Source organism: Pseudophryne corroboree, chromosome 1, assembly GCF_028390025.1.
Source record: "Pseudophryne corroboree isolate aPseCor3 chromosome 1, aPseCor3.hap2, whole genome shotgun sequence".
NCBI lineage: Eukaryota > Metazoa > Chordata > Amphibia > Anura > Myobatrachidae > Pseudophryne > Pseudophryne corroboree.
In genome coordinates this window covers 460,000,956-460,016,221 of record NC_086444.1, presented here as the reverse complement: position 1 = coordinate 460,016,221, position 15,266 = coordinate 460,000,956, and the positions used below count along the sequence as shown (strand labels likewise).

Below are 15,266 nucleotides of genomic sequence, written 5' to 3'. Positions count from 1 at the left end.
TATATTTTCACCGGTGGAATGCTCTGGCTACTGAACTCTGATCCCCAAGTCCCCAGTCCCTCCTGAAAGGTGGGACTCTCATTTTTTTTATCCCATTTAAACTAAGAAATCTGTTTCCAGGAACTTGAGATATCTGCAGTCATGCATGCTGCCCTCCCACCAGAAAAAGATGAATATTAAGCCCACTCCACTATCGACCCTCCCCTATGTATGAAACATCCCCTACCACCCTGGAAGTCATGAACATGGCCCCTTCATTCAGCCCAATGCCACTTACTACAGTTTAGTGTTCTCCCTCGAGCTCCATCTATGCAGTAAAGGAATAATTAGCATACATTATTGCTCCAGGTCTTACATGTTGAGCAGAAGACAGAACACCTCCTACCACCCACGGGACAGCAAAGCTGCCACTGATAGCACCCCCCACCCCTGCCGCTGATGAGTGGGTAGGGGCCCCAGCGCATTGCTGTGCCCAGGGGCCTACACTGCTGTTAAGATGGCTCTGTGTGTCCTGTGCTGCAGAGTGTTTATCTTCCCCCGAGGAGTCTATTCCATGTACTCAGGACTGCAATATGCTGTCTCAGCCTCCTGAATCCGAATCCCCATGGGTGGATTCTTTAAGGGGAATGATATCCCAGATTTCTACAAGGATGTCAAATACTGAAAAAGAGATGCAGTTTTTGAGGAAATCTACGGAGGGGTTACAATATTTGGCCCCCACTACTTCATCAAATACCTCACCTACATGCCCACAAAAGCGTACACTTGCTCAGATAATGCAAGCTGACACTGATACCGACTCTAATACAGGGGACGGTGATGGGGATATGCAGGGGGGACACACATCTGTAATAGCACCCCTGTGTTGGAGTAGAGTCATATCTTTTTTCTCCAAACGACGCTTGCATATTCCAAACCTCTCACGACTTCTTCCGTAGGAGCCTGTGGCAGAAGAATGGACACCCCAGAAAGGACCCCGCAGATAAAGGATAGAACGAATCGATGGTGACAACAATTTTATTTGGAAGGAGGTGATTAGTCACTGCTGTAAAGTCAATTGTGGTTAGAGCGAAACACATACACTATCTATCAGCATAACCAATCTTACTACTTCGGCATCTGATAACGGCAAACATCAATCATTACAATACAATTACCAACTTTGAGAGATGTCAGGCAAGAAATGTTCTGGCACTAAATTTGCACAATCGTAGACTGTCCACAGGGTGGGGCTGTGCGCCAGAAATAAAATTCAATTCGTGCACTTTGTTTTCCGTTTAATATCAGTGTCTCAGATTTATAAGGCCTGCACGGAAATGGTGAACTCCTCAGATAGTGTCCACTAAAACCAGGTAAGTAGTTATAGGAAAATGTGCAGGGTGGGTAACTTTAAATGTAACACAGCAACAATGAATAATGGTGATAAAAGGCATTTGTATCCAAGACAAGGTAAGCCAATTAGCAGTGTTATGAGCATTCACGTTCAGAAAGATATTTGTATCCACGGAAAAGGTGAGTCAATTAGCAGCGTACAGTCCCGCAATGATCACAATGGGGTTTCTATCCCTAGTCCGGGTTGAATCAACAGGCAGGTACAGTTTGTGCGGAGCATAATCAAATCATCTGCCACATATAAATAATGTTCTGCTCCAGTGATCAAGTCACATTGGTAGGGATGGTATCACAGTTCTCAGTGACTCTGTGCAGCTCACTGTCATACAGGCTACACGTTTGCCAGCTAAGGGGAATGGATCTTAGGAATGAGCCTCAGAGTCCCAAGTGTTCTACGGCAAAGTGCCAAATTCTTTACACAGGGGCGCCGCTCCCCAACTTATCAGCGAGCTGGAGGAGATTCTGAACACTAACAGCCAACTGGGGTGGCAATGGTGAGTGTACCTGCAGTGTGGTCCGTGTCCCCGCTGGTCACCTCCGTGCGCCCTTCCCGGGTGCTGGAAGTTGGGATCCCGCTTTTCGGGCTGCTGGTAACTCTGTGCCGCTACCCGTGGCGCAACAGTCTCTCCCCCTGCTCTTCACTCGGCCACACAGGTGGCGCTGCTCCCAGCCGTGTCTTCACAGCTCTCCTGGTGCAGCGGCACCTCTCTCTGCCTGCAGCTGGTCCCATCCGCGTCTCTCTCCTTGCTCTGGCTGCGGCTCCCCTGTCTACTTCCTTTGCGCTTTCCGCTGCTCTTCATGCCATCAGCCGCCAACAAAACTCCTCACAGGCGGTGCTCCTTCTCACTCTCCGGCTCACCTCCGCCCTTCTTCTCTCCCCCTAAGCACCCCATCCAATCCTAATGATTGGATGGGGCAGACTTCCCGCGCTGCTGGGTAACTCGTTGCAGGCACTGGGTCCCAGCGCCCTGCTGGTTCTTCCCCCCCTGGATGCTGTTGTTGCCTAGCAGCCAGGATGGGGAAATTAACCCCCGCAGTCTCTGCTCCCAGGGCTCATTAAACTGCTTTAGCTGCGATGACAGCTCAAATAACTAACTCAGAGGCACCACAGCGGTGAAGTATCACACATTCCTTGCTAAAGGGGTGCAACTAATGATTGAAACCATTAGGGATGTTTTACACATTTCTGAGACCATACCTGAATAGGAGGAGGAATCTTATTTTACAGAAAGTAAGAAATCCTTGGTTACCTTTCCGGCTTCCAAGGAGTTAAACTGTTTGTTTGAAAAATCCTTGGAAAACCCAGAGAAAAAATTCCAGATCCCGAAACGGGTTCTTGTTGCTTTTCTTTTTCCTGAAAAGGATAGAAAAAAGTGGAAAAACTCACCTATAGTTAACGCATCTGTATCTAGGTTGTCAAAAAAGGTGGTTTTACCCGTTCCTGGTTCAACCGCTTTTAAAGAACCGGCTGACCGCAAGATTGAGACTACACTCAAATCACTATACAAAGATAATGGTGTCGCTTTAAGGCCCACTATTGCTTGTGCGTGGATTTCTAAAGCCATAGTAACGTGGTCAGGCACATTGCTAGAGGACTTAGATACTATGAATAGAAGTGACATTGATTTGTTCTTACCTCACATACAGGATTCTGCAGCGTTCATGGTGGAGGCCATGAAGGACCTTGGCATGCTGAATGCACAGGCTACTTCTATGGCGGTCTCGGCACGCAGACCACTCTGGCTACGTCAATGGACTGTGGATGCAGAATCCAAGAGAAGTGTGGAGAACCTACCCTTCACAGGTCAGGCTCTGTTTGGGGATGCTTTGGATGCATGGATCTCCATGGCAACTGCGGGTAAATCAACCTTTCTTCCCTCAGCAGCACCAACGGCTAGGAAATCTTATCCTTCGCCTACACTGCAGTCCTTTGGGACCGCAAAATTGAAAAAATCCAAACCCCCTCCCACCTTCTTTAGAGGAGGTTAAGGAAAGTCCAGAAAACCTGCACCATCAGGTTCCCAGAACAGAAACCTGGTTCTGCTTCTTCAAAATCTTCAGCATGACGGTGGACCTCCCAGCCTGGAGGTCGGGCAGGTGGGAGCGAGATTACAAGCTTTCAGTCACGTTTGGGCGTCATCATGCCTAGACCCCTGGGTTAAGGATATTGTGGCCCAGGGATACAGACTGGAGTTTCAAGAACTCCCACCTTACAGATTCTTCAAATCAGGCTTACCAGTTTTGCTGACACACAGCACTATCCTATAGGAAGCCATCCAAAAATTGGTTCAAACAAATGTCATTGTTCCTGTTCCACTCCACCTACAACACAGGGGTTATTACTCAAACCTGTTTGTGGTACCGAAACCAGACGTTTCAGTAAGGCCGATATTAAACCTAAAGTCATTGAACCCCTACATGAGGGAGTTCAAATTCAAGATGGAATCTCTGAGAGCAGTGATCTCAGGTCTGGAGGAGGGGGAATTCCTGGTATCCCTGGATAACAAGGATGCGTACCTTCACATTCCGATCTGGCCGCCTCACCAGGCTTATCTCAGATTTGCGCTGCTGGACTGTCACTATCAGATCCAGGCACTGCCATTTGGCCTCTCCACAGCACCGAGGGTATTCACCAAGGTCATGGCGGAGATGATGTTACTCATCCGAAAGCAGGGTGTGAACATAATTCCATATTTGGACGATCTGCTGATAAAAGCATCTTCCAAGGAGAAGTTGTTGCAGAGTATTGCTCTCTCAATTCGACTACTCCAGGATCATGGGTGGATCCTGAATCTTCCATAGTCACATTTGGAGCCGACAAGGAGACTGCCTTTCCTGGGAATGATACTCGATACGGAAGTGCCGAAGGTGGAGAAAGCGTTGGTGATCCAATCAGTGGTCCGGGAAACTCCTGAAGCCGGCCAGGGTATCGGTTCATCAGTGCATTCACCTTCTGGGGAATATGGTTGCCTCCTATGAGGCTCTTCAGTACGGAAGATGCCATGCGAGGTTCTTCCATCTGGATCTCCTGGACAAAGGGTCGGGATCACATCTTCACATGCACCAGCGGTTATGCTTGTCACCAAAAGCTAGAATTTCGCTCCTCTGTTGGCTACAAACTTCTCACTTACTCAAAGGCCACAGGTTCAGGATTCTGAATTGGATCCTTCTAACCATGGATGCAAGTCTCAGAGGTTGGGGAGCAGTTACCCAAGGGGAAAACTTTCAAGGAAGGTGGTCCAGTCAGGAATCTCTCCTTCCAATAAATGTTCTGGAACTAAGGGCCATTTACAACGGCCTTCTACAAACAGCACATCTTCTGCAAAATCAAACCATTCAGGTTCAGTCGGACAACGTCACAGCAGTGTCCTACATAAACAGACAGGGCGGAACGAAGAGCAGTGCTGCGCTGTCAGAGGTAACAAGAATCTTCCTCTGGGCAGAAAAGCATGCGGTGGCGCTGTCAGCAATCTTCATTCCGGGAGTGGACAACTGGGAAGTGGACTTCCTAAGCAGACATAATCTCCTTCCAGTTGAATGGGGCCTTCACCCAGAGGTGTTCGCAGAGGTGACAAGCCAATGGGGTGTATCTCAGATAGACATGATGGCCTCTCGCCTCAACAAGAAGCTTCGGAGGTACTGTTCCAAGTTGAGAGACCTGCACGCAGTGGCGGTGGATGCACTAGTCACTCTGTGGACGTTCCAGTCGGTGGATGTGTTCCCTCCACTTCCGCTCATCCCAAGGATTCTCAAAACTAATAAAAAGAACAAGAGTTCAGGTGATCCTCATTTCTCCAGACTGGCCAAGATGGGCTTGGTACACGGATCTTCTAGAATTACTGCTGGAGGATCCGTGGCCTCTTCCTCTTCGCAAGGACCTTCTCCAACAGGGGCCATTCACCTATCAAGACTTACAGCGGCTACGTTTGACGGCATGGAGGTTGAACGCCAGATCTTAGCTCGGAAAAGCATTCCAAAAAAGGTAATTCCTACCCTGATAAAGGCTAGGAAGGGAGTAACGTCAAAACATTACCATCAGATTTGGAAAAAGTATGTGTCTTGGTGTGAATCCAAGAAGTATCATACGGTGGAGTTTCAACTTGGACGGTTTCTCCTCTTTCTGCAAGCAGGTGTGTATGTAGGCCTACGCTTGGGCTCCATTAAGGTCCAGATTTCGGCCTTGTCCATTTTCTTCCAGAAACAATTGGCGGCTCTTCCTGAGGATCAGACATTCTTGAAAAGGGTTCTGCATATTCAACCACCCTTTGTGGGATCTTAATATAGTCCTGCAATCGGATTGGTATGAGCCTTTACATGACGTGGACAACAAGTTTCTTACTTGGAATGCGGTCACTCTGTTGGCATTGGCATCTGCTCGACATGTGTCGAAATTGGGGGCATTGTCATGCAAGAGTCCCTACTTGATTTTCCATGATGATAGAGCTGAGCTCAGAACGCGTCAGCAATTTCTTCCAAAGGTTGTGTCAGCTTTTCATATCAACCAACCTATTGTGGTGCCAGTGGCTACTGACTCCTCAATTACCTCAAAGTCCTTGGATGTTGTGAGGGCTTTGAAAATATATGTGAAGAGAACTTATCGTCACAGGAAGTCAGACGCTCTGTTTGTCCTTTATGATCCCAACAAGGTTGGGTGTCCTGCTTCTAAGCAGACAATTTCTTGCTGGACACTTACTGGGGGCTCATTGTGGAAGGTGAATTTTTATTGGGGGAAAGGGGCTCTGCAGCACCTGGGGAAATCTAGCACTGCCTATTTCCCTCTATCTAATGTGGTGCCACAATTATAAGAGACAGTAAGATAATAAGATGCACAGGGCACACTGTCATAAAGCATAAAGAGAGCTCCTTGGTCTCATTGCTAGTTTGAAACCTACAACTCACCTCTCTGAATTATCCCAGACTAGGAAAATTGTGGACACCATAGCAAAACTTTAACACAGTCATGTTTACTGCCCTATCATCATTTTCATATTATCAATCTCCCCTGTAATCAATTACCACCATATTGTTGTGAGAAACCAAATTGCAAAATCATATGGCCAAACATTTTTCATATAATTTCCTCTATCAATCCCCCATAAAAAAATTACTACTTAATCCTTTTATCATCATGCCTCCTCATTAATCTCTGATATCATTCACAATCAACCCCCTTCTCTCGCCTCACTTAGTTTATGAGGGCAAACATCCATCTCTTTTGCCATCTTCTGAGGAACATCAGTGATCCCTTACCCCATGAAGCAAAATTTTATTTGGTTCTAGAAAGCTAGTTTGTGCACAGTATTTTAAGGCTTCAAATGCCTTGCTCACACTGCGTTGCATTGCAACTCCCAGGAGTAGCTGGTAGAGGATATCAGATCCCAAAGCAGCAGCTACTCATGTTACCTTGACAGTTACCACCATGACCCTGGAATTAACTAATGACTCATTAATAAATAGAAAGAAATCTATATATGTCACTATTATCAAAGAGTTTCAATTTTGAAAGGTCAGTTTGCGATTAGTTCCCTTTTTACACTAAAAGAAAAAAGCACCTTACATTTTCTGGCCTCTAGATTTCAGGGTGGTCTTGCAAAATGTACTATTAAGTCCATATCTCTACTATATCATTTATAATTCCAGAAGTTACAATTAACAAATTGTACTTATCTTAAGAGTCAACACTCTTGAGACCTACTGTATTGTGTCCATATATGAATGCATTAGAGGAATAAAGCATTTACTTTGACACCTCACTATTCAATATGTGAACTCAGACCTTTCTTCCACTTGTCCATCCTTCCGATTTGGGGGGGGGGGAGGGGAGGGGGGAGGGTTTGAGAGGGGGGTGCAATCCATGCAGGAGTCTCTGGTGAATACCAGCTCCATGACAGACTTCTTACTTCCAAAAATTTTAGTTTTGGTGTCAGACCAGACTGACTATAAAGGTTCCACTACATCTTTGGGGAGTCCCTATACTTAGTTTGTCAATTTATAACAAGCTTCAATTGTCTCTGGCCTTCACAGGGAAGGGGGCATAATTAACATTGGCACACATTTTGGGTTTGTGGCTGTCAGTAATTCCTGAAGGATTTCAAATTACCCTCGGGAGTACAACTAGCATGTTGTCTTTACTCATCTGTATTTGTTGATGCTTCTCAGTTCAAGAGACATTTTTTCAGAGGAGCTGCAATCGCAATTGTGACAGTGGGTGGCATCACAATAGTCTTACTCATGGGAGACGCAAATTGGTCATGACCTCTTTTTGAAATGTTATTGAGTTGTCTTCACTTTTTTGTTTCCCAGTCAGTACTGACTAATTATTGTTAATGCATTCAAAAGTAAACTCTTGTAGCTTGGCTTTGTTTTCTTCCTCAGTTTCCCACACACTTCCAAAAATAGCCGTCAGCTGAGCAGATGCCGCCAGGATGCAAAGCTGGTGCAGGTGAGGGGGAGAATCTTTAACTTTTCTATTAATCCGCCCCACTATGATAATTTGGAACCCTTAACACCTATCAACAAAGTGGCCATCTTAATCTCCTGCAACAAATCATGTTTGCATGTCATACATTTTGGCAAATTTCTGTTTGTAAATAATATTCTGCAAAACTATACCTAACCCTTTAACACAGTGGTGGGCAATAAGCGGCCTGACAGCTGCTGTCCTGCTTTAATATATCCCATTGGCAGAAACAGCATTCCACTCCACTACCAAACTGTCCACATAATTTACTATTGCTGGGTTCAAATAATTGTTGAGAGGGGATTTTGAAACATTAGTTAATTAATTAACTCACAAAAAGTCACTGCAATATTAATTTAAGAAGGAAATTTGAGAACAGACATTTTGATAATGAGTAGAAGGGGTCAGTTTGGACAGTTACTTGGAGACATACAGTACTGTATGTTAATAGTTTTATCAATAGTTCTCCAGCCAGACAGTGCTATAGATTTCATTGCGGTCTTCCAAAGGCATGTGCTAGAAAAGAATTTGGAAGCTTCATCTCTCAGTGTGGCAGGGTAATTTGGATAAATCTCACAATTACAACATAGCGCAGATAATATTCATTGATATACTTGGTAATAAAAATGTTCTTTTTCATCTTGCTTATATAGATTGTAAAAGATAAAGTGAACATTGACTCACATTCTAGATTTTCTGGCAATTAAAATAATATATTTCCCACATGGAAAATACAGCAGATATAGTATTTATGCAGGCACTAGCATAGCCAAATTATTTAGTTCCGTCTGTCTCCCCATTTAACATAGCAATAACAAATAAATAAAAGTCCTTTCCAGAAAGAGGAGAAAAGTTATCACTTGTATATATCCATTATACATTTATTTGCGCAGGTAAAATGTTAGCAACGGATTAATTAGCAATTGAAAATTAAAATGCAAACAGGTGCATATTAGCATAAGTGCTTTGTCTCATACTACTGTATTAGGTGCTAGGAATGCAAATACATAGATAATTAAATAAATCAAGTCACTGCATTCTTGACACTACATTAAAGTGAAAATAAAATTTAGAGCGCTCTGTAAAGAGAAGACAGTAAAGTAGTTTTTGAACTGACGTACATAGAAAGACAAAAGTGCATTTCTGTTATTCAAAACAAGTACCGGTAAATCAATATTAGAGGAAACTCACATTACAGTGTCATGTACTGTATGCTACTATAGGGGTGGTCTTCAGTATGCCGGCTGTCGGGATCCCGGCGCACAGTATACCGGCGCCGGAATCCCGACAGCCGGCATACCGATACTTATTCTCCCTCGTGGGGGTCCACGACCCCCCTGGAGGGAGAATAAAATAGCGTGGCTCATTTGCGCTCGCCACACTGTCGGTAAGCCGGCGGTCGGGCTTCCGGCGCCGGTATGCTGGTCGCCGGGAGCCCGACCGCCGGCATACCATACCACACCCCTACAATAGGATCTACTATGGTTTCTGGAGCTTTGGAGCCTGTTACAGTGTAGATTGCAGCCCTTCAGAGTTGTACATTAACACACAGAATGTTATAGTCTATACAGCAGGATAACCCCAACCAGCTGCAGGCTCTTATAAGAAAACATGTAGGAGCTCTTAAAGTTGAGTAGCTCTATACCCCAAATGAATATAGTAATGTGATGTGCCTCTTAGAATGCTGGTCACAATATGTGCGTATGCGGTGTGGGTGTGGGTCTACTGCAGCAAGATGACACGTGTTTTCTAACTCTTTCACAATTTATGTACATTCGTAGTCTATGAGTTTGCTTCTCTGAGGCAGACTATGGTTCTTCACACTTATTCAGGATTAGGGCAGCATCTCAAGCTAATAGATGGGTGCTGATTCATTGATGAAATGATCATGAGAACTGGGAGATTACAACTCATTTATTTATTTATTTATTTATTTATTTATTTAACGTTATACTGTATCAGTCCTGTATAAGCAGGACCAGTACCCTATATATGTGGGTGTAAATATTCATCCATAGACATTTCTATAATGGGTGTAGTGAGTGCGGTGCACATGGGCCGCTAGGTCCAGGGGAGGGGGGGCAACACCGAACACACTGCACGCATATGGTATACTTACCCCTCTGGAGTCCTGCAGATTTGCACAGGCATACTGATGATGTCACCGGGAACGAGACGTGGGCGCCATGTTCCTGGAGACCTGCGCATGCGCAGTAGAGTTTGTGCAAAAAGCTCCTGTGGGGAAGGGGGGGGGGGGTGCAGTTTTCCACTAAATAAAATATGTAAACTGTCTCTACCTGTACATTTTAAGCCACCGCTGCTCCTTCTCTTACCCCCTTTCTGATACTTTCAGTTCTTTCTTGGGATGGTCATGTGACATCTCCATTTCCCTCTCCCCCGGCACTGGTAGTAAAAAGAAAAAGCCGGGCAGTGGATGAGAGGGGAGGATGGCCACTCCGAGTTTGGTGGCTCGCAGCACGCCGGCTGGCAGCTTATAATAAGTCAGTCTGACTCACTGTAATGCCTTCCTTGCGGTGGGGGCCCTGGTGCATTGCACCAGCTGCATTGCCGCAAGTTAAGCCACTGTGCTAAACCCATGCTACCATTAAGCTGTTATGTGTACTATATATAATATTGGGCCTAATTCAGGTTCATGTACATCTCCAATGGATGTTGTACTGCACATGTGCAGATAAGTGTCTGCGACAATGATACACCTTAAGCCGCTGCATGATTGACACGCTAAGGCCATTTGGGGACATGGAAGATGATCTTATGCTACTGTATGTCCTAGGACCAGCAATGGATCACAGGAACTGGCAGAAGGTGTCTATTTACTGTACATACAGTAAAATGGCTCCTGCGGCATTAGCATATTTTAGCACAGTTGCTGCACACAAAGGGTGCTCTCTGAATCAGGCTCATTGTCAGCTCAACATACAATTTACAAACACCTTGAAACAAGGATAAGAGAGTGCTAACAAATTTTCTAAGCCAGAATAAACCATTAAAATTATATACATATAAAAATAATACACATATAAAACACAATTGCCTTCAATAAACAAGCATAAGAATGCTGCAATTGCTACAATTGCTACAAAGCTAATTAGAAATTGGACACAGGGGGTGATTCAGCCCAAAAGGATCCTAAAGGGCCCCATACACTACCGCGACAGGGGCACGGACCCAGGCGTGGCCGGACCATGCCGGGGGCGGGCCGCGGTGGCTGTGTGATGTCACATGCAGACTCTGCGACCCGGGCAGCGATGAGTAGCTCCCGACCAGCGCGCAGGAGCTGCGCTGGCCGGGAGCTACTCCAAAAGTACAAAAGCATTGCCGCTGTGCGATGCTTTTGTACTTCTGAGACGGGGCAGGGACTGACATGCGGGCTGGGCATCCTCCCCCACCGTATGTCAGTGTGCATGATCGTAGCTGTGCTAAATTTTGCACAGCTACGATCAACTCTGAATCACCCCCTGTGTCCAATTTCTAATTAGCTTTGTAGCAATTGCACCATTCTTATGCTTGTTTATTGAAGGCAATTGTGTTGTATATGTGTATTATTTTTATATGTATATTATTTTTAAAGGTTTATTCTATTAAAATATGTTGGTGCTGTACATACTTGTTTCAAGGTGTTTGTAAATTGTATATTGATCAGGTATACCAGGTATCCATTGGGAGCTGCTGTTTAAAGTGACCAACACAGTTTAACTAAGTGATACATTTACAGTTATTTTATTTTTATTTGAAATGAATTAATAGGTTGCACCGAATTTTCTTATACAAAGACCATTGTCAGCTCTACTGATTTGTGGGAAAAAGTACATTATAGCATGGCATATTGCTGCTGTTTCTTGTTATAAAATGATGTAGAACAATTGTGTACAATGTTATGTCGTATGCTAGAAAAATCTGTAGAAGTAATGCATAAATTGCACTATAATTTGCAAAAATAATAAAACCAAACATTTTGTAGTATCAATGTTCTATAATTGTTGTCAATGTGACATAACAACAATGGTTATACAAATGCTTCAAAAATGCAATAGAGATGGCAGTTCCAGTGGATCTTCCTTTCTCCTGACAATGACTCCTCCGCCTTCTCCTCTCTGTAGCAAAGAGACTAGGCCGGTACACAGTAACATGACTTAACGTGACAACCTTGTTAAGCAGAAAAGGTTATGAGATTATACAGATAGGTCCACCGTTATCTTGACTAGTTTTCTGCGCCTAGTCACAACATTACTTATTAGCATAAACCCTTCATCTATTGTTCTCAGCTGCAATACAATACAGAGAACAATACTGCATGGGAATTAAGTCATTAAAGGAGGGGATTAAGTCCGATTGACCAGTCTCAGTTAATCCTATTAAATGTCAAGATAAATGTGGACCCATCTGTAGGTCCATGGAAAAAGAATGCAGAATATACAAATGACATGAGATATCACACAATAAAGAATAAGTAGAAAATAATTACCACTATGGAAATGACATTCAATACAACACAAATGAGAAGATAACAATGGGGGTAATTCAAACTGGATCGCTGCAGCAGCAGCGATTGCATTCTGAATACCTATGTGGAGTGCACACGTGCAGCGGGAGCTCTGCACGTAAGCACCCCAGGAGCCAAGTGAGATACAAACAGCTGATTGACAGGCAGAGGCGGTCGCGGGGCGGGAGGGGGCATGCTAACAGCGTTAGAACGCCGTTAGCGGGGTGCAGTCTGGACAACGCAGGCGTGTCCGGACCATTGGGTGGGTGGGCCACGGCGGCTGCGTGATGTCACATGCAGCCGATGCACCCCGGGAGCTGTGCTGGCAGGGAGCTACTCGCCAGGTGTAAATGCATTGCTGCCGTGCAATGCTTTTGCACCTGTGCGGGGGGGAGTGGGGCGGACTAGCCCTGTGCTGTGTGTCCCCGGCATGTCTGAGTAAATGATCATAGATGTTCTAAATTTAGCACATCTATGATCAGATCTAAATTAAGCCCAATATGCAGTGGTTTCTTATTAAAACTATGATGAATAAAAAATAAACTAAATTTTTTATGGGAAATAAATGCACTTCTTTAACTTCAGCTTCTGCAGCACTTTTTTAGCTATTATTAAGTAGAAAAAGCAAATTTCATAACTACTTCAACACCTTGTATTCTAAATATGGGGACTATTTATAAAGCAGAGAAAAGCCCTATTTTGTGGAAAATGGATTTTCTCTGCTTTGTGCTATTGATGAAGCAGGTTACCGTGGAGAAGTTCCTGACTTCTCCAGTGGCACCCCACTCAGAGCATGAATACTTTAGTATGGTTAGTGTGATTCATGAAAGGACAGAAAGCTCAGCTTTCCGCTTCTCCAGGATATTCAGATTTGCCATCTCAGAATAGCGTAATCTGAACTTCAGTGCAAAAAAATGTTCTCTGCCTGGCACCTGGCGCTAGCTCAGCCCCTGAAATCCCAGCAGCCACTGCAGCCAACCCTGACCTCAGCCGCTGACACATGCAGAGGGGATCACAAGAGAAGACAGCACCATCAGAGTTCTGGATACTGGATCGCATCACCGGAAGGGTAAGTATACATGAATTGCTACTTATCAAAGCTATATATTGCATTGAACATATTCAATCAATAGTGATAAGTAACAATTAATTTTTCATTTTCTACATGAATAGAGCCTTATATGCAGTAACTTTCACATAAGCACATATATAATGAAATAGCAATAGACAATAAATACCCCAAACTTTCATTTCTTTCATTGGAGTACTCTATTGCACAGTGAATACTCAGTGACCCTGTCCACCATCACCCCTGTAAGGTCCATAGCAGTGGTCAAAGTGGATACTTTGAAGTGGGGGAATAGAAATATCAGGGGGCCTTTACTTAGCCAGGTTCAAGGCCTGTGCTCCCTGATATTTCCATATCCCCACTTTTAAATAATCACACAGTGACTTGGGCCTAATGCCTAGGGTCACTTAATAGGGGCACAGGCTTTCTGTCCATCTAACATACAGTACATCACATGCCTGAGGCCTGAATGTGCTCATGAGCCTAATTCTCAGAACCCTGGGGAGGGCTAAATGAGTTGAGGTGGCTGAAGCCATCTACCATGGTGCTGGAACAGGTTGCAGTGGGGAGAATCACTTGCCTCATTTCCTTTACATTACTGCATAACTCTCCAGTTTTCAGCTACTTGTTTCAGTTGCTGACCCATCCTGGTCAGCAACGCCTACTCTTCCTTCCTCCGCCAGGGTTACTTCCGTGGCCATCTCTTCAGTCTTCCTTATTTATGAGGTTTCTTTTCTCCCTCTCAGCACCCAGACTCTTTTCTTATGCTCCTCTGGGGCATTTTGAATTTGGATCTGGCCGTGAACCAAGCACGGCTTGCAACCAGCAGCAAATAAAAAATGCCACTGCCTAATGGCCGCTCGCAGGCCCACAGCATATGCAAACAGATGCCACAGGCGCTTCTTGAGTACCATTAGAACAATGTAGAGATCCCAGCGCAAGCACTGTCATATTGACCTACTCACTGTTGATCTCGTTCTTGGAGAAATATTTCTGGACTAAAAATGTGGTCTTTTGTTTCAGCATCAAGTGTGCCATAGAAACCTAAAAACAAAAACACCTGCATCTAAATCATGAGATTCGGGAAGAGAACATGTCACCTCCAGTCACTTATGGCCATTACAGCATGCAGGTAGAGAGCACCTTTCCAGCATTGCCAATTGGGGATATATAGATCAGGAGCCTGACCCCATTCACAGATGCTGTATTCCATCTTTAGTCTGGTACGAGAACAAGCTGTCACTTGGACATTTGTATTTCAAATCTTGCTTTTGTTGTAAAAGTTTTTGCTTTTATTATTTCATTATTATTTTTGCTTAATAAAGACATGTGAAGGTTTAACTCTATGTCTGCTGTCTTTACTCCTTAACTTTATGTGCAGAGTTGTAAGTGGCAACCAAAGAAAGGATGTAGTCTCGTGGATGTCCCCCGGTGATGCCATGAAGGGGTATGCCCATTATCCCGGACATGCTGGGCTGCCCCCGGGGACTTGTGCCTGCAATGCCGGCTCCTTCTCAGTGACAGGTTGCAGGTGCAGGATAATGTCACACAGTATTCGAATGTTAAGTCGACAGTACTTAGGTTGACACTCAATAGGTTGACCACTATTGGTCAACATGCATTAGGTCAACCTTGACAAAAGGTCGACATTATTAAAGGTTGACATAGCAATGGTCGACACAGAAAAAGGTTGACGTGGGTTTTTACAAAAAAATTTACTTTCAACTTTTTATACTTTACCATCCATGTGGACTATGATTGAGAATAGTAACCTAACTATAAACACCAAATAAAGAAAACAACCTTGTTGACCTTTTCCTGTGTCGACTTTTTTACTATGT

At 44.4% G+C, this 15,266-nt stretch overlaps 1 long non-coding RNA gene across 1 annotated transcript; it reads left to right on the top strand.

The window, feature by feature from the left end:
• Window positions 1-1,281: 1,281 nt before the first annotated feature.
• Window positions 1,282-14,766, top strand: LOC134902917 (uncharacterized). Its single transcript, XR_010175743.1, has 3 exons — window positions 1,282-1,352; window positions 7,768-7,834; window positions 14,449-14,766. It is a non-coding gene; the product is annotated as an uncharacterized LOC134902917 (long non-coding RNA).
• The last annotated feature ends 500 nt before the right edge of the window (window positions 14,767-15,266 follow it).